Source organism: Protopterus annectens, chromosome 1.part1 (assembly GCF_019279795.1).
Source record: "Protopterus annectens isolate FY-2018-M chromosome 1.part1, PAN1.0, whole genome shotgun sequence".
Taxonomy (NCBI): domain Eukaryota; kingdom Metazoa; phylum Chordata; order Ceratodontiformes; family Protopteridae; genus Protopterus; species Protopterus annectens.
Window position 1 is genome coordinate 1,488,499,729 of NC_056726.1, and position 21,588 is coordinate 1,488,521,316.

Consider the following 21,588-nt stretch of genomic DNA (forward strand, 5'->3'; position numbering starts at 1 on the left):
TCATCTTAGGTATGAACCCTCGACATCTACCATCTTTCACCTCAACATCATTTATAAGGAAAACTACTGGAGCTTGTGTCTAAAGTGCCTAATCCTTGTGTAATTCTCAATGACAGACTTACGTTTAGGGAATAAATCTCTGCCACAGTCAGATCCTGCTATTACCTCTGAGGTACATCAGTCATATTTAACAAATGTTAAATAAATAAATAACTAAAATAAATAAATAAGATATTAATCAGCCCTTACCACCAGTGAGAGTAGCTATGTTGTCATAGTCTGGTCACATTAAGTTAGGACTTTTGTAATCTTCTCTGCTTGAGATTTCTTATCTATGATCTGGAAAGGATTCAGCAGTTGAAGAATTCTAAATGAAGTAGGTGCTTGTCATGACTGGTGTATAACACCACCACATGTGTTATAACACCATCACTGGTGTATAACACCATCTGTGGTGTGTAACACCATCACTGGTGTATAACACCACCACAGGTGTTATAACACCATCACTGGTGTATAACACCACCACATGTGTTATGACACCACCACATGTTATAACACCATGTCTGGTGTATAACACCACCACAGGTTTTATAACACCATCACTGGTGTATAACACCACCACATGTGTTATAACACCATCACTGGTGTATAACACCACCACATGTGTTATAACACCACCACATGTGTTATAACACCATCACTGGTGTATAACACCAGTACTATAGAATTGTCATTGGTTTCAAACATCAAAGATTCTTTTGATGAGTTATCAAGCTTGAAAGGCCCTGGTCCTGCTTAATTAAAAGAATTCCTTGCCCCTTACAGACCACCCTGAGATTCTCTGTTTGCTAAAAGGAACTGCTCCTGATTCTTCAGATGGGACTTTACACTTTTGGCTTTTGATTTATTTTCTTACCAAAGGTCCATTAACGACCTCAGATCTTTAGGAGTGACCTACTGTAGACAGATGTAGAAGGTGCCTCAAAACGTAACTAAAGTAAAACTTACAGTGACCTTAACAGTGTATGTTATTACATTTGTTCTACTTTATTATGTCTGATGCTACTTGTTTTGCCTTAAATATTTATTCTCCCTCATGTTTTAGTGTTTTTTTCTGTTTGTAATGTGCTAGATATTGGCATGTGACGTAAGCTGATCAATATCTTTGTGTTGTGAAATTAAGGAAATCAAGAAGAAAATCAGCGTTATAGAAATATGGATCATTGTGACTTGTATGCAATAGAAAGATACATGCAAATGCTTTTGCAACTTCTGCTTATAAAAAGATCTTAGAAACACTTAAATGGTCATAAAAAAGTTTGCTAGGAAAACGATCTGGATTACTCCAAGACAAGTGTGTAAATTTCAGTTTCTATTTTAGCAGTGCAGTTACAAAGACCAATAAATTTCTTAGACATGTAAGGGAAGATGCTTTATATAAAAATTAAGTGTGTACAATAATCATTTATGAAAACTGTTCCTTTTACTTACTAGTGTGAACCCCTCCACTGCAAAAGAAGTAAAAATAAGGCAAATTAACTGAAGAAATGAAATAAGAACATTTTAATGTTTCAGAATACTAGTGACCGAATTTTCAGGTTCTGTGAAATGTACACTTAAGAGAGATAATAGGACCATAACTGAATATGCTTATAAGTTTATGCTTATGAACAGATGAAGGTGAACTATGTGTTAGGATGATTCTTAAAGAGGAAATCGCTTTGTGAAGCTATAAAAAGCACATTCCACCCCTACATCCACAACCCTTTTTTCCATCATGGGGTTGATATGTCACTTTAACAGTGACAATCATCTGTAGCCAATGTTCATACTGCCGGACGGGTAGCTCTGCCAAGGTTGTTCTTCCCTACCACATATGCACATATGCACACACACCTATGGCCAATTTAGAATGTTAAGTTCACCACTGCATGTCTTTGGAATGTTGAAGGAAACTGGAGCATCTGGAGAAAACCCATGTGAACACAGGGAAGAAATGATGACTCCACACAGAAGGCACCCCAGCTGAGAATCAAACCAGACAGCCTCTTGCTATGAGGCAACAATGCTTCCTGCTGCACTGCTGTGTCACTGTAATAGTAAGCACATTGTTCATTAAAAATAACTACACTTGTTTTTTACTTAAAAGGTGAGGACTATGTTAAACCCGATCAGCTTCCAAAGGAATCTGACAGTGCAAATTCAATGAAGTCTTTCAAAAATTGGGTAACTTTTTGCAACTGAAATACATTGCAATGGTTCATAAAAGTTAAAGATATTCACAAGAATTCTCTGTCCTGTTAATCTGCATAATGCTAATTGTAACATGTTAGCACTATATGCTCTGATACCTGAAAGTGATGCTGCACAATTTGATTGGTTTATAGTAGGGTATATTTTGGGTGAAATAAAAAGTTCTAGGTCAGCACATCAATGGTCTGGTCAAGTGACTTCTACAGGGCCAGAAAAATGTTATCTATATAGAAGTCATAGTGGTGAAGGCATTATGTTTTGTCTGGTCTAGGGTCATAGGTTCATAGGAGGTTCGTAGGCTATTGGCCCTAGAGCCTTTATAAGTCTAGCCATATTATACCCTTGTTCCCTTATTGACAAAGTTATATGGTCTATATTTCCAGCATGAGTCTAGGATCAGCACCGACTGCCCTTATCCAAGAGGAACACAGGTGACACCCCCGGGGTAAATTTATAGTCTCCCATCCAGTTGTCTAAGTTACGCTTAAATGGGGATATTGAGGAGCTCTGTTATACGTGAATTTGTTCCAGAGGAGTGGAAATCTTTTGGAGACATATCTGTCTGTCCAGCATGTCCTTTTAATATCACAGGTTAGGTTAAGATCCCTACAGTGAGTGAATCTTGTCCCATTTGACTTGTGGATGTTTAGCACTTCCATTTTGGCAGGGTCTGAGACAGCTTTGTAGGCCAGGCACAAGTCCCCACTCAGCAGCCTATAAGATACAGAGTACAGTGATAGGGCTTTCAGTCTGTCCATGTAGGTCATGTGTTGAAGGCCCTGAATTTTTTTGGTGAGAAACCTCTGAGGTCTGTCCAGCTGCTGCATGAGTCTGGTGAGGTACATACAGAAGGAAGTGTTGTACTCTATTAGTGGTCTGAGGAGGGATAAGTACAGGGGAGTTATAACATCCTTAGCTCTGGATGCGATGCCCTTACTTATGAGATGTGCAACATAGAAGGCCTTCCTTACCACTGTGGATGCATGGTGATCGAAGTTAAGAGTGCTATCAACCTGTGTTCCCAAATCTGTCACCACAGGGTTTGAGCTAAGGGTGCTACTGTTAGTATTGTAATTTGCAGGCACATCCCCTTTGAGAAAAGGGATGATGACACCTTTTTTCTATTTAGTTTGTCTGTGGCTTTGGCACCAATCATTTGTCTGTGTAAACCCTTTTTGTAGTATGTCAACATCACTGGGGGACTCAATGATTGCACCCAGTTTGCAGTCATCAGTGAACTTGGTAAGGCGCAGGCCATTTATTTTCACCTGAACTTCTGAGAAATAGATTCCAAACAGTAGGGGCACAGCACAGATCCTTGTGGTACACCACTGGCAACTGTATGCATTCTATTGGTGAGCCAGTTGGTTACCCATCTAGTGACATATGGATTAATTCCCAGCTGGGTGAATTTATCAGTGATGGCTGAGTGTGGGATTGTGTCAATAGCTTTGGCTAAGTTAAGATGGACTGTATGTACTGTTTTGCCTTCACCCAGGGCTTTGGTGGCATTCTTGAAAAAGTCCACCAGGTTTAATAAGCATGATCTACCCTTAACAAACCCAAATTGGGTCAGGTCAAGAGTTTGAAGGTCATCTATGTCTTTGTTGATAAGGTCCATGATGATTCTCTCCATGGCCTTTGCAGATAAGGCTGGTTAGGCTTATGGGTCTATAGTTCACAGGGCCGGTTGATGGACTCACTTTGTGCAAGGGAATTTCTGTTGCTGTTTTCCACTCTGCTGGGACAAAACCAGTATTTAGACTGTGGTTGAAGAGAGTACCAAGTGATTCTCCTAGGTTCTGTTTTAGACCATTTTGTAGACAGCCTGGAATGTTATCTCGACACATAGGGACTGTATTTTTGGCCATGGAAAGTGCGGTTATGACCTGCTCTTTGGAGATACTAGGTAGAGGACTGGTGACAGGTATGCTTTGGGGTACGTATGTCTGGTGGGGACAGGAGAGTAAAGTTTGTGTCAAATTTGTTGGCAAGCAGGTTGGCAATGTCCTCAGGGTCAGTATGAGTGGTACCCTCAACTACTAGTTCAGCACAAAGCTGGGCCTTCCCTTTTAGATTTCTGACACAGCTAAAGAATGCGTTGTGATCATCCTTAAACAGGAATGCTAGTTTAGCTTCATAATTGGCTTTAGAGGACTTTACAATATATTTACTTTGCTTGTTCATGCTGTGGAGGGTGTCCTTCCTCTGCTGAGTCAGTTCCCTCTTGTTCTTAGACGTTAGTTTCCTCCTCTTGTTGTAGAACCTATTTATGCTTGATGTCCACCAGGGTGGCTTGTTTTTTGTGAGGACCTTGTTTTAATCTTTTCAGATACAGCCGAGTCTATACATTTGTATAGATATTTATACAGGGCATTTGTGTAAACCTCTGTATAGGAGTCATTGTTAACCATGATAGCGGGGAGTTTGAAACTATTTATGCCATCAATTAGGAGGCTATAGTTTGCTTTGGAGAATTTTTTTATTCTTTTTACTCTTGAGGGGGTGTCCAGTGTGATTGTTACATTCAAACAAGACTGATTTATGATTAGGCCTTACCACAGGAGGTAGTACAGATAACCCCTATGTTGGTGAGTACTAAGTCTAGGACATTTGAGCCACTTGTGGGGGTGAAGACTATCTGTTCCAGAGCATTTGTATTAACAAAATCCAGGAACCTTAGGGCAAGCATGTTTATGCTTATGTATGACTCCCAATCAATGGAAAGATAGTTGAAATCACCCATGACCAAGGTGTTTGGCTGTGCAGTGAGTGACTCACATAGGTCCAGGCAGGCAGAGTGGTTCTCCTGGTTCATGGTGGGGGACCTATAGCTAGCAATGATATGGAAGGGGGTTTTACCTACAGTTAGTTGGAGTTGGAGTAGCTCTAGGGAGTCGTACTGTTTAACCAGTCTTGAGGTGTAGTTTTCTTTAATGAAGATGGATACATGTCTGCCTTTGTTTCTTTCAACCTTGTTTTGAGGTCTGAATGTGTGGAAGGTATTGTAGCTCTGCATGGCCGGGGTGCTGTTTGTGGTGTTGAAACATGTCTCTGTGACTGCACCCACATCGTCATCTTCTAAGGTAAGGAATACTTCCAGTGAGTGCAGTTTCTGATTTAGACTCCTCATGACCTTCAGTTTGCCTCTAGTGGATTTTTTTATGTTGAGAATTTTGTTGTTATGATATTGCCTAGAAAAGCCACTATGGGGGAGGCAAATACCTTTACAAGTAACCGAAAGCCAAGAGATGACAGGTGACGACCATCTCTGGCAAAGCAGCATGGTCTGTCAACCATATCCCCCCAGGCTGACAGATAATGGATCTCCCTGGATTGACACCAGAAGCTAAGCCAATTGTTCAAGTCAATCATTTTTTTGTTTGTATTGAGACATCATCCTGGGTGAAGGTAGAATGCTGCTTAGGGCTAGGGACTTACCTGCCTGGGACACATAATCTGAGAGCTCAGTAATGTCTCTCTTCACATAGTCCAGTGGGATATGTGTAGATCAGTGTGTATACTGAACCTAGTCAGCCACTGTAACTAGACAGCACGTGCGTATAAGTTTCTAAGCATGTGCGAGATCAGTGCCATTTTGTGTAGTCAGCCAGTGTGAATGTAAGCTTAAATGGAGATGCACGTGTGAGTGTGTTAGAAGTAACGAGTCAGTCAGTAACCATATGAAGTGTGAAGTATATATACAAGTTACAGCTCCTGGTGTGTGTATATATAATAAATGACTTAAACACATACCCGGCCTCAGTGTCTCATTTGAATACACGAGACATGCGACATGGTGTCAGAATGGGATCCGAAGTTGAAGTCGCTCGCAAACCATGAGCATGCATTTAGAAGTGGAGCAATAACCAGGAGTGAACTCGCAAACAGATCAGCGGTTATTTGAAGTTATTTAAATTTATTTCAAATGTTTTTCAGTTGCTAAACATGTGACACAGCATTCAGAGTGTTCAAAATAATTTCTAAGATGTTCGAAATATCCGAGATAGGGGCATAATAATTAAAGTGTTTGAAATAATCCATGAAGTGTTTAAAATGTTCAAAAAGGTGAAAATGTCTGTTTTATTTTTCAATGTATGACTTTTTTGCAGTAACGAAGACTTTTTGAAATGTCTGGAGTGTTCTAGGTATTTGCAGTATTAAAATAAAGCATTTTCAGAGAGAGTGTTATGCATTGAGCAATATTACAAGTACCAGGTCTATACTTATGTTTAAAAGAAATTTGTTGTTATGGCAGCGGGATTTCACAGACCTAAACCGCTGGTGTTTGATAATAATAGGTTCATAGATTCATAGGTGTTTACTAGGCTGATGGCCACAAGGGCCTTTTTAAGCCTAGTCACACATCCCAAATCTCTGACAATTTCTGATACCCTTGATAAGTGTAAGCAGGGGTTTGGGAGATGAACCATTTACATGTTACCTGCGTCCATTAGAGATGTAGATGCCAAACCAGGGATGAAGTTCCAGTTTCCCATCATATTGTCCAAGTTGCAGTTGAATTGGGTTAGGGAGGAACTCTGCTTCACAAGGATAGGGGGCCTCTTCCATAGATGGGGTAGTCTCTGGGATACATACCTATCTCTCCAGCAGGACCTATTTATATCACAGGCAAGATTTAAGTCTTTAGAATGGGTAATTGTAGTGCTGTTTGTTTTGTGGATATGCAGAAGGTCCATCAGAGTGAGGGCTGACAATTCCCTGTATGCCAGGCATAGATCTCCCCTCAAAGCTTGTAGGAGACAGAATACAGGCATACGACCTTCAGGTGGTCTGCATAGGATATTTTACTTACTCTCTGTATTCCTTTAGTGAAGAGCCTCTGTGGATGTCCCAGTTGTTGGATATGCCTGGTTAGGTGCATACCAAAGGGGGCATTGTACTCAATGATAGGTCTGATGAATGCCAAATACAGTGAAACAATGACTTCCTTGGACTTAGATGCCATACCTTTGTTTATAAGTTGTGCAATATAGAATAATTTCCTCACCACTGTAGACACATGATGGTCAAAGGCTAGATTACTATCTATGTGTGTCCTTAAGTCCCAGACTACTGGGTCAACTCTAAGGAGTGTGTTGTCAATATGATAGTTACCAGGGATGGATGACTTCCCAAAGGATACTTTTATGCATTTCTTGGCATTTAGTTTTAGTCAATGGCTCTGACATCAGTTGTTTGCCTGTGTCAGCCCCTCCTGGAGAACATTTGAGTCAGTGGGAGATTTAATGACAGCTGACACTGGCCTTGACGTCTGAGAAGTAAATGCCAAAAAAAAACTGTCAAAGGACTAATCAATGCAAGAATCCACTTGTGTCGGGCCTCTTTGTATATGTGGACTCCACAATTCTAACTTCCTGGGTCCTGTCTGTGAGCCAGTTGGCTATCCACTGGGTGGCATACTGGTTTGTACCTAACCTCTTGAATTTGTCAACAATTCCCGAGTGGGGTATTGTGTCAGATGCCTTGTCCAGGTCAAGGTAGGCAGTGTGAAGAATTTTTCCCTCTTCTATTGCTTTGGTGACCTTCTCAAAGAAGTCCACCAGGTTGAGTAGACATGAGCTGCCCTTGACGACACCAAACTTAGTGGGGTCCAGTGTCTGGAGGTTTACTATATCTATTGATCATCTTCATGATAATTCTTTCCATGGCTTTTCCATATAAGACTAGTGAGACTTATGGGTCTGCAGTTTCCAGGGCCTGTAGATGGCCCACCTTTGTGCAGAGGGATGACTGTTGCCTTTCTCCATTCATGAAGCACAAAACCTGTTTGGAGGCTACAGTTAAACAGTAATTCCAGAGACCTTGATAGGTCATGTTTCATGCTATTTATTAGGCAACCTGAGATATTGTCTGGGCCCATTGACCCAGTGTTCTTGGTCTTAGAGAGAGCATTAAGGACTTGTTCCCTAGTGATAGTAAGGGAAGTTATATTTGATGATATTTCCTGAGGGAAGGTTGAGGGAGAGGTAAAGTTGGAGCTGAATTTATCAGTCAGGCGGTTTGCTATGTTTTCAGGCTCAGTATAGGTGGCTCCATTTACAATGAGCTCTGCACGCAATTGTGTATTGCCTTTGACATTGCGGACATAGCCAAAGAATGCTTTGTGGATGTCCTTGGCCTGGGTGGCCAAACTTGCCTCAAATTTGGCTTTGATAGACTTTATTTGTCCTTTGAATTATTTGTTTAGTTTAATGATAGTGCTTTTATCCTTTTGGGTGCTGCACCTCCTAATTTTTGCCATGATTTTCTTCCTCCTGTTTCACAGCCTATTGATTTTGTGATTCCACCAGGATGGCTTGTTTTTTTTTAGTTAGTTCTGTACTTCTTCCTGGTGGGTACAGCTGCCTCTATGCAGCTACTAACATGCTTGTACAGGGTTTCTGTGAACAGTTCTGCAAAGGCAGCAGTGTTCTCAGGGTTTATGGGGGCTTAAAATTTAATAATATTTAATTATTTAATAATATTGCAGAGAATTGGTGACTGAGAAAGAATGTGATATTTTCATACAGGCTGCATTTTCTGATAAAGATGCATGCACGAGAGCATTTATACTTCTCAATTTAGCTGGCTCAGAGGCTATTGAGCAAGAATGTTCATTTGTGCATGCACCTGTTGTGTATGCAGGTGATGGGGAGAACCACCATATTGTGATACAGGCTGAAATGCACGAAGACCCTGAGTGCTTAAAATGTAAATTTAGACTGCAAGTCTTCATTGTTAACAACATTCAGTACACCATTTGGGAAATATGGATTTTTGAGAATAGCATTTGGAATCAATTCTGCCAGTAAAGTCTTTCAATGTGCCATGGAACAAATTTTTTCAGGTCATCCGTGTGCTATTATAGTAGATAACATTATTGCTGGAGGCAGTGATGAAGACTAACATGATAGAAATCTCAGGAAAGTTCTAAACTGTGCATGTGAAGTAAATCTTAAACTGAATCCTCAGAAATGTAAATTCAAACTGAAAGAATTTACTTATATGAGACAGTTCTTTACAGTTCTGGCTTACAACCAGATCTGTTTAATCAAGCAGCAATTGTTGAAATGCCAGTTCCAGAGAATGTCACATCTTTACAACATTTTCTAGGCATGGGCAACTATTTAGGAACGTTCATCCAAGACTTGAGTGAGGTTTCTGCATCATTACATGAGTTGACATGTAAATATGTAACTGGTCCTGGTTGGAACAACACCAAAGAGCATTTGATATTCTGAAGAAGAAAATTGCCCGTCCACCCACATTGAGATATTATGATGTTCACAAACCTGTAACTCTTTTTTATGATGCTTCAAAGTACGGTCTTTGTGCAGCATGTCTTCAAGAAGGCATACCAGTTGCTTATGTGTCAAGAACTTTAACTCAAACAGAGATGCATTATGCACAAATTGAGAAATAACTTTTTTCAGTAGTGTTTGCATGTTTGAAGTTCAATGATTATATTTATGGCAGACCTATCCAAATAGAGACTGATCGCCAACCATTAGTGACAATTTTGCAAAAGCCAATGCATACAGCCCCAGCTCAATTGCAACGCATGATGTTAAAATTGCAAAAGTACAATTTCAATATTATTTACAAAAAAGGTAAACACTTGTACCTTGCTGATGCTTTGTCACATGCACCCAGACAAAGCATAGAACAGCATGAAAATGAAACAGCAGACTTTGACATTATGGAAGTCAGAAATTATTTGTCATCAAGGCTTGAAGAGCTAACAAATCATACAGCTTTAGATCCAGTTCTCCAGAAGCTGAAAAAACATTATCAGTCAAAGATGGCCAACAAGACAAACCAATTTCCGATGACATTCAGCAGCATTTGTCTTACAGAGACGAGCTCATCATGATGAAAGATGGACTCATCATAAAAGGTCCAAAAGTGGTAATTCCTAAATCATTACAACAGGAATATATCAAAATTTTGCATCGTGGTCACCCAGGTACTGATTCAACTAAACAAAGGGCAAGAGGCATTGTATTTTGGCCTTCTATGTCCAAAGATATAGAGAAGGAAACTCTAGCTTGTTCAATTTGCAACAGCACTAAACCACACGAACAAAAAAAACCACTTCAGCTGCACCAAATTCATGAATTACCATGGTCAACGGTTGCTACAGATATTTTTGAATGGAATGGTCAACATTACTTGGTGTTAGTAGACTCTTACTCATATTGGTTTGAAATTGATCTACTTCCTAACTTGATGTCCAGTATAGCATTATAAAATTGGAGACATTTTTCCTGTCCATGGTAGTCCGCACAAAGTCATGTCTGACAATAGTGCACAGTTTACTAGTCAGCAGTTCAAGAAATTTGCTGAATCTTGAGACTTTGTTCATGTTACCAGTAGTCCTGAGTAATCACAAGCCAATGGTTTAGCTGAACATGCAGTTTGGAGTGCAAAGCACTTGTTGGAGAAATCCAGAAGAGATGGTACCAATGTTTTCCTTAACTTACTCAGTCTCAGAAACATTCCATGAGATAACTTGCTTGGTTTACCTGCTCAAAGATTGATGTCCAGACAGACATAAACAACTCTTCCAATCAGCAAACAATTGTTATTACCAAACACAAAATAAAACAAGAGTGGTCAAGACTCAACTTTCAAGAAAACATCAGTCACAAAAATTGTACTATGATAAAACTAGTAAATCACTTTGATCATTATTAAAAGGAGAAGTTGTAAGAATGCAAACATCCAAAAGTCATGATCGTGTAGCAACCATGAAGGACATTTGTGAGGAACTGAGATCTTACATCATACAATCTGAAGGAATGGATTACAGAAGGAATCGCAGACATGTGTTACCTGTCTCAGAACAAGTGCCACAGCAGATTGCCTGTGCCAGTGACTCTAATTTCCAGACTGACTCGTCAACTGTTCGAATTCAAGAGAACAGTGTGCTTTCTTCAGACAACTTTGATGTAAACCCAGATATTCCAGTAGTGAATGAATCCCTAGAGACTGCGCCAATTGCTAAACCCAGTCAGAATTTCTATGCAGCTAGATTGGGTAGAACTTGCAAATCCAATCCTAAATACACAGGGACTTGGACTTGAAGTTAGTTATTTTTTGTTGAAATAATGTCTAGCTCTTTTTGCCTTTGTTCTTGTATTTTGCAATGTCAAACAAAATTAAAGAGGGAGGAAGAAGATCAGTATGTATATTGAACCTAGTCAGCCACTGTAGCTAGACAGCACATGCATATAAGTTACTGAGCATGTGGGAGATCAGTGCCATTTTGTGTAGTCAGTCAGTATGAATATTGAATGGAGATGCATGTGTGTGTGTGTGTGTGTGTGTGTGTGTGTGTGTGTGTGTGTGTGTGTGTGTGTGTGTGTGTGTGTTAGAAGTAACAAGTCAGTCAGTAAGCATATGAAGTATGACGTACACATGTACAAGTTACAATTCCTGATGTGTGAATGTATAATAAACAACTTGAACACATACCCAGCCTGTGTCTCACTTGAATATATGAGACATGTGACTATGTCTCAAGTAATTCACTACAACATGGACTATGACAAAGTCATAATGGTACTTGTTGTTGAGAGACTTGAGCACGTGCGTGATCTGACGTATCCTGACACCTGACAGGCAGCTGACCGTGACCTTCTCCTTGTCCAGCCTGGTGTGGGGGGGTCATCTGTGTGTCTCACAATGGAGTCACTTATGACCACAACATTTGGTTTTGAGGTGTTTTGCCTTATGGGCTTATTGGCTGAGACACTATTGTGTGTATTATTACATGTAGTGGATTTTGTTGGGTTTGCAGTGTATGCAATAGGTTTGTGCTTGGGAGGTCTCTGATCTTTAGTTAGGCTTCTAGTGAGTACCTCCGCATATGTAGGTTTATGTGTTATGAACTTGTTATGTGCAAGACGTGAAGTGTTTGTGCTGACAACCTGTTTGATATCTGGTTTGTTGTTATGTGAGAGAACTGATACCAAATTCATAGTATAGATACATCTCTCACATCTGTATTTGCTCTGTTTTGTCTACTTAATTAATTATTTTCCATGGCTACATGTTGAAATGTTGGCACTCAAAAAGGAAGAAAACCCCGCAGAAAACACAAGAGAACAATGAATCTTATAAATTGCTCTTGTTCTTTAAACTTCTTTTATGCCGCGGGGGGGGAGCAAGCACCCCTGCACCCACCTGAACTTATATATATCAATTTCTTAGATCCCATACCTTGGAAAAAAAGACAGTATTCAGAGAAATGATATCTTGGAGTTAGTATATGGAAGTTTGTTCTTTTGGCCATTTATCCTTCATATTTCATTACTCACTCTAGCGAGTCCCAACATTTCAATTAGTTACCATTTTTCAATGCATTTAAAATTGAACCAATGCACACCTGTTTTTTTTCTTTTCAGCTCCATTTACTCTCCTCTTCATATTAATATGTTTTCATTTAATTTGGCAACCCAGTGACCCAGTGCTGATTGACACCAGGTGAACCTATTTGTTTTACTTGCGTGCTCAAAACACTACTTCTTATCAACCTCTGTCATTTTTCAGTGAAGAGATACACAACAGAACCTGGCATGATGATGAGGGACTGTAAGTAAGCAGGATCATCACATGTTTCTGTGCTGCATATGAGGTTTTGTGCATGTCTATGTGTGTATAACATTACAAATGTATTCCGGAATGTGTTTGTGTGCATGTCTATGTGTGTATAATATTACATATCTGTTCCGGTATGAGTTTGTGTGCATATCTATGTGTGTATAACATTACATATGTATTCCGGTATGAGTTTGTGTGCATATCTATGTGTGTATAACATTACATATGTATTCCGGTATGAGTTTGTGTGCATATCTATGTGTGTATAACATTACATATGTATTCCGGAATGAGTTTGTGTGCATATCTATGTGTGTATAACATTACATATGTATTCTGGAATAAGTTTGTGTGCATATCTATGTGTGTATAACATTACATATGTATTCTGGTATGAGTTTGTGTGCATTTCTGTGTGTATAACATTACATATGTATTCCGGAATGAGTTTGTGTGCATATCTATGTGTGTATAATATTACATATGTATTCCGGTATGAGGTTGTGTGCATATCTGTGTGTGTATAACATTACGTATGCATTCCAGTATGAGTTTGTGTGCATATCTGTGTGTGTATAACATTGCATATGTATTCCGGTATGGGTTTGTGTGCCTATCTATGTGTGTATAACATTACATATGTATTCCGGTATGAGTTTGTGTGCATATCTATGTGTGTATAACATTACATATGTATTCTGGTATGGGTTTGTGTGCATATCTATGTGTGTATAACATTACATATGTATTCCGGAATGAGTTTTTGTGCATATCTATGTGTGTATGATATTACATATGTATTCTGGAATGAGTGTGTGTGCATATCTATGTGTGTATAATATTACATATGTATTCCAGTATGAGTTTGTGTGCATATCTGTGTGTGTATAACATTACGTATGCATTCCGGTATGAGTTTGTTTGCATATCTATGTGTGTATAACATTACATATGTATTCTGGTATGAGTTTGTGTGCATATCTATGTGTGTATAACATTACATATGTATTCTAGTATGAGTTTGTGTGCATATCAATGTGTGTATAACATTACATATGTATTCCGGTATTAGTTTGTGTGCATATCTGTGTGTATAACATTACATATGTATTCTGGTATGAGTTTGTGTGCATTTCTATGTGTGTATAACATTGCGTATGTATTCCGGTACGAGTTTGTGTGAATATCTGTGTATGTATAACATTACATATGTATTCCAGAATGAGTTTGTTTGCATTTCTATGTGAGTATAACACTGCGTATGTATTCCAGTATGAGTTTGCGTGCATATCTGTGTGTGTATAACATTATGTATGTATTCCGATATGAGTTTGTGTGCATATCTGTGTGTGTATAACATTACGTATGCATTCCGGTATGAGTTTGTGTGCATATCTATGTGTGTATAACATTACATATGTATTCTGGTATGAGTTTGTGTGCATATCAATGTGTGTATAACATTACATATGTATTCCGGTATTAGTTTGTGTGCATATCTGTGTGTATAACATTACATATGTATTCCGGTATGAGTTTGTGTGCATTTCTATGTGTGTATAACATTGTGTATGTATTCCGGTACGAGTTTGTGTGAATATCTGTGTATGTATAACATTACATATGTATTCCGGAATGAGTTTGTTTGCATTTCTATGTGAGTATAACACTGCGTATGTATTCCGGTATGAGTTTGTGTGCATATCTATGTGTGTATAACATTACAAATTTATTCCGGTATGAGTTTGTGTGCATATCTATGTGTGTATAACATTACATATGTAATCTGGTATGAGTTTGCATGCATATCTATGTGTATATAACATTACATATGTATTCTGGTATGAGTTTGTGTGCATATCTATGTGTGTATAACATTACATATGTATTCTGGTATGAGTTTGTGTGCATATCTATGTCTGTATAACATTACATATGTTTTCTGGTATGAGTTTGTGTGCATATCTATGTGTGTATAACTACATATGTATTCTGGTATGAGTTTGTGCATCTATATCTGTGTATTGTGTAATGTATATGTATTCCGGTATGAGTTTGTATCTATCTCTGTATGTATAACATAACATTCCGGTATGAGTTTGTGTGCATATCTATGTGTGTATAACATTACATATGTATTCCGGTATGAGTTTGTGTGCATATCTATGTGTGTATAACATTACATATGTATTCTGGTATGAGTTTGTTATGCATATCTATGTGTGTATAACATTACATATGTATTCTGGTATGAGTTTGTGTGCATATCTATGTGTGTATAACATTACATATGTATTCCAGTATGGGTTTGTGTGCATATCTATGTGTGTATGACATTACATATGTATTCCGGTATGAGTTTGCGTGCATATCTATGTGTGTATAACATTACATATGTAATCTGGTATGAGTTTGCATGCATATCTATGTGTATATAACATTACATATGTATTCTGGTATGAGTTTGTGTGCATATCTATGTGTGTATAACATTACATATGTATTCTGGTATGAGTTTGTGTGCATATCTATGTCTGTATAACATTACATATGTTTTCTGGTATGAGTTTGTGTGCATATCTATGTGTGTATAACTACATATGTATTCTGGTATGAGTTTGTGTGCATATCTATGTGTGTATAACATTACATATGTATTCCGGTATGAGTTTGTGCGCATATCTATCTGTGTATAACATTACATATGTATTCCGGTATGAGTTTGTGTGCATATCTATGTGTGTATAACATTACATATGTATTCCGGTATGAGTTTGTGTGCATATCTATGTGTGTATAACATTACATATGTATTCCGGTATGAGTTTGTGTGCATATCTATGTGTGTATAACATTACATATGTATTCCGGAATGAGTTTGTGTGCATACCTATGTGTGTATAACATTACATATGTATTCTGGTATGAGTTTGTGTGCATATCTATGTGTGTATAACATTACATATGTATTCTGGTATGAGTTTGTTATGCATATCTATGCGTGTATACAAGTCAAGTCAAGTCAAAATTTATTTATATAGCACCTTACAGACAAAAAAATGCCACCAAAGTGCTTTACAAAACAGTAATCAAAAGCAATAAATAACATATAACATAAAAATTTAACTAAAAATAACAATAGCATAAAACAAAACAACATTAAAAATCATTTCACCTCATTAAAGGCCAATTCATAAAAATAAGTTTTAAGATTTTGCTTAAAAATTGTCACAGAAGAAGACTGCCGAATGTATAATGGAAGCTCATTCCAAAGTTTTGGAGCTGCGACAGAAAAGCTCTATCACCCCTCATCTTTAGTCGTGCCCGGGGAACCACAAGTAGGGACAGATCTTCTGACCGAAGTGTCCGATTGGGAACATAAGCATGGAGCATATCTGCCAAATATACCGGCGCTAAACCATTTAAAGCTTTAAAGGCCAATAACAAAATTTTAAAACGAACCCTGAAAAAAACAGGTAACCAATGCAATGCCGCCAATACAGGCATTACATGGTCAAACTTTCGTTTGCCCTCCAAGAATTTCCCAGCAGCATTTTGAACAAGCTGCAAACGGGCTAAAGCACCTTGACTCACTCCAAATAAAATAGAATTACAATAATCAAGGCGTGAAGTTATAAATGCATGTACAACAACTTCCAAATCACCTTTAGACAAAAATGGTTTTACCTTAGCCAAACGCCTTAATTGATAAAAAGAGGATGACACCACCCCGTTTATATGTCCCCTAAAGCAAAGATCTTTATCCATCTTCACTCCCAGATTTACAACAGAATCCTTCAGATAAGAAGTTAATACACCACAGTCCACCATAGAAAAATCAGCATGACGACTAGGACTAAAAAGTACTACTTCTATCTTCCCTTCATTCAAACTCAAAAAATTTTCTGCCATCCATAGCTTAACCTCACACAAACAATCCAACACCTTTGAAATTGAGCAACCATCAGCCTCATCCAGAGGTAAATGCAATTGACAATCATCAGCATATAAATGAAAATCAATACCATATTTACGCAATATATTGCCCAAAGGCAAAATATGCACAGAAAACAATAAAGATCCCAATATTGAACACTGCGGAACACCCCAAGGAAGATGAACAAAATTAGATGTAAACCCGCCCATCTGAACACACACCATTCTATCTAGCAGGTAAGATCGAAACCAGTTTAAAGCCAAACCTGTAATACCCACATAATGCTCAAGACGATACAGCAATATTTCATGATCTACTGTATCAAAAGCAGCTGTTAAATCTAACAAAACAAACAGTACAAATTTTCCACTATCAGTGATAAGAAAAACATCATTTAACACCTTTAGCAAAGCTGTCTCAGTACTATGCATAGGTTTAAAACCAGATTGAAAATTTTCCAAAAAATTATTTTTATTCAGGAAATCTAACAATTGGCCATAGACACACCTCTCCATCACTTTACTTAAAAAAGGAAGCTTAGAGATTGGCCTAAAATTGGACAATACAGATGCATCAAGCCCAGGTTTCTTTAATAGTGGATGAATGATTGCTCTTTTAAAGTCAGCAGGCACAACCCCGGAAACCAAACTGGTATTAATTATTTCCAATAAAACCGAAGCTACTATTGGAAACACATCCATCAAAACTCTTGGAGGTAAAATATCCTCAGGAGAACCACTAAGCTTAACTTCAGACATTAATTTGGTTAAATCAGCCAAAGTTATTGGCTGAAAAACACACAACTTCTCTGAAACGGACAAAAAAGTATCCAGCGGAGAGCATACAGATACAGCTGATCTCAACTTCAAAACCTTGTCCAAAAAAATGTTTAAAAACTCATTACACACTGTGGTTGAAGCCTGAACTGGAAAATAATCTTGTGCGTTAAGAACAGAATCAATTACACCATACAAAACCCGCGGGTTATGAGAATTGGCATTAACACGATTAGAATAATATGTCCTCTTTGCAGATAATACAGCAGCCTGATAAACCTTCCAACTTTCCCGAAAGGCAATTAGGAACACATGAAGCCTGCTCTTTTTCCATTTCCTTTCACATCTCCTGCCTTCCCTCCTTGCAGCTCTAGTACTGTCCGTTGACCACCAGTTTATCACTGAACTTTTCTTCTTCATACGTAATGGTGCAACAATATCCAGAATATCTTTACAAGTCTTATTAAAATAATTTAACAGACTGTACCTATACCTACATATGTATTCTGGTATGAGTTTGTGTGCATATCTATGTGTGTATAACATTACGTATGTATTCCGGTATGAGTTTGTGTGCATTTCTATCTGTGTATAACATTGCGTATGTATTCTGGTATGAGGTTGTGTGCATATCTATGTGTGTATAACATTACATATGTATTCTGGTATGAGGTTGTGTGCATATCTATGTCTGTATAACATTACATATGTATTCCCGTACGAGGTTGTGTGCATATCTATGTGTCTATAGCATTACATATGTATTCTGGAGTGAGTTTGTGTGCATATCTGTATGTGCATAACATTGCTTATGTATTCTGGTATGAGTTTGCATGCATATATATGTGTGTATAAGATTAAATATGTATTCCGGAATGAGTTTGTGTGCATATCTATGTGTTTATAATATTACATATGTATTCCGGTATGACGTTGTGTGCATATCTGTGTGTTTATAATATTACATATGTATTCCGGTATGACGTTGTGTGCATATCTGTGTGCGTATAACATTACATATGCATTCCAGTATGAGTTTGTGTGCATATCTTTGTGTGCATAACATTACATATGTATTCTGGTATGAGTTTGTGTGCATATCTGTGTGTGTATAACATTACATCTGTATTCCAGAATGAAATTGTGTGTTTATCTACGTGTGTATAATATTACATATGTATTCTGGAATGAGGTTGTGTGCATATCTATGTGTTTATAATATTACATATGTATTCTGGTATGACGTTGTGTGCATATCTGTGTGCGTATAACATTACATATGCATTCCAGTATGAGTTTGTGTGCATATCTTTGTGTGCATAACATTACATATGTATTCTGGTATGAGTTTGTGTGCATATCTATGTGTGTATAACATTACATATGTATCCTGGTATGAGTTTGTTATGCATATCTATGTGTGTATAACTACATATGTATTCTGGTATGAGTTTGTGTGCATATCTATGTGTGTATAACATTACATATGTATTCCGGTATGAATTTGTGTGCATTTCTATCTGTGTATAACATTGCATATGTATTCTGGTATGAGGTTGTGTGCATATCTATGTGTGTATAACATTACATGTGTATTCCGGTATGAGGTTGTGTGCATATCTATGTGTCTATAGCATTACATATGTATTCTGGAGTGAGTTTGTGTGCGTATCTGTATGTGTATAACATTGCTTATGTATTCTGGTATGAGTTTGCATGCATATCTATGTGTGCATAACATTACATATGTATTCCGAATGAGTTTGTGTGCATATCTATGTGTGCATAGCATTACGTATGTATTCTGGTATGAGTTTGTGTGCATATCTATGTGTGTATAACATTACATATGTATTCCAGAATGAGTTTGTGTGCATATCTATGTGTGTATAATATTACATATGTGTTTCAGGATATGTTTGTCTGCATATCTGTGTGTGTATAATATTACATATGTATTCCAGGATGGGTTTGTGTGCATATCTGTGTGTGTATAACATTACATCTGTATTCTGGAATGAATTTGTGTGTTTATCTATGTGTGTATAATATTACATATGTATTCTGGAATGAGTTTGTGTGCATATCTGTGTGTGTATAACATTACATATGTATTCCGGAATGAGTTTGGGTGCATATGTATGTGTGTATAACATTACATATGCATTCTGGAATAAGTTTGTGTGCATATCTATGTGTGTATAACATTACATATGTATTCCGGAATGAGTTTGTGTGCATATCTATGTGTGTATAATATTACATATGTACTCTGGTATGAGTTTGCGTCCATATCTATGTGTGTATAACATTACACATGTATTCCGGTATGAGTTTGTGTGCATATCTATGTGTGTATAACATTACATATGTATTCTGGTATGAGTTTGTGTGCATATCTATGTGTGTATAACATTACATATGTATTCCGGTATGAGTTTGTGTGCATATCTATGTGTGTATAACATTACATATGTATTCTGGTATGAGTTGGTGTGCATATCTATGTGTGTATAACATTACATATGTATTCCGGAATGAGTTTGTGTGTATATCTATGTGTGTATGATATTACATATACATTCCGGTATGAGTTTGCGTGCATATCTATGTGTGTATAACATTATATATGTATTCCGGTATGAGGTTGTGTGCATATCTATGTGTGTATAACATTACATATGTATTCTGGTATGAGTTTGTGTGCATATCTATGTGTGTATAACATTACATATGTATTCCGGTATGAGTTTGTGTGCATATCTATGTGTGTATAACATTACATATGTATTCCGGTATGAGTTTGCGTGCATATCTATGTGTCAATAACATGACATATGTATTCTGGAATGAGTCTGTGTGCATATCTATGTGTGTATAATATTACATATGTATTCTGGAGTGAGTTTGTGTGCATATCTGTATGTGTATAATATTGCTTATGTATTCTGGTATGAGTTTGTGTGAATATCTATGTGTGTGTAGCATTACATATGTATTCCGGTATGGGTTTGTGTGCATATCTATGTGTGTATAACTACATATGTATTCCGGTATGAGTTAGTGTGCATATCTATGTGTGTATAACATTACATATGTATTCCGGTATGAGTTTGTGTGCATATCTATGTGTGTATAACATTACATATGTATTCGGGAATGAGTTTGTGTGCATATCTATGTGTATATAACATTACATGTGTATTCAAGTATGAGTTTGTGTGCATATCTATGAGTGTATAGCATTACATATGCATTCTGGTATAAGTTTGCGTGCATATCTATGTGTGTATAACATTACATATGTATTCTGGTATGAGTTTGCGTGCATATCTATGTGTGTATAACATTACATATGTATTCTGGTATGAGTTTGTGTGCATATCTATGTGTGTATAACATTACATATGTATTCTGGTATGAGTTTGTGTGCATGTCTATGTGTGTATAACATTACATTTGTATTCTGGTATGAGTTTGTGTGCATATCTATGTGTATATAAGACTACATATGTATTCCGCTATGAGTTTGTGTGCATATCTATGTGTGTATAACATTACATATGTGTTCTGGTATGAGTTTGCGTCCATATCTATGTGTCTATAACATTGCACATGTATTCCGGTATTAGTTTGTGTGCATATCTATGTGTGTATAACATTACATATGTATTCCGCTATGAGTTTGCGTGCATATCTATGTGTGTATAACATTACATATGTATTCTGGTAAGAGTTGGTGTGCATATCTATGTGTGTATAACATTACATATGTGTTCTGGTATGAGTTTGCGTCCATATCTATGTGTGTATAACATTGCACATGTATTCCGGTACGAGTTTGCGTGCATATCTATGTGTGTATAACATTACATATGTATTCTGGTATGAGTTGGTGTGCATATCTATGTGTGTATAACATTACATATATATTCTGGAATGAGTTTGTGTGTATATCTATGTGTGTATAACATTACATATGTACTCTGGTATGAGTTGGTGTGCATATCT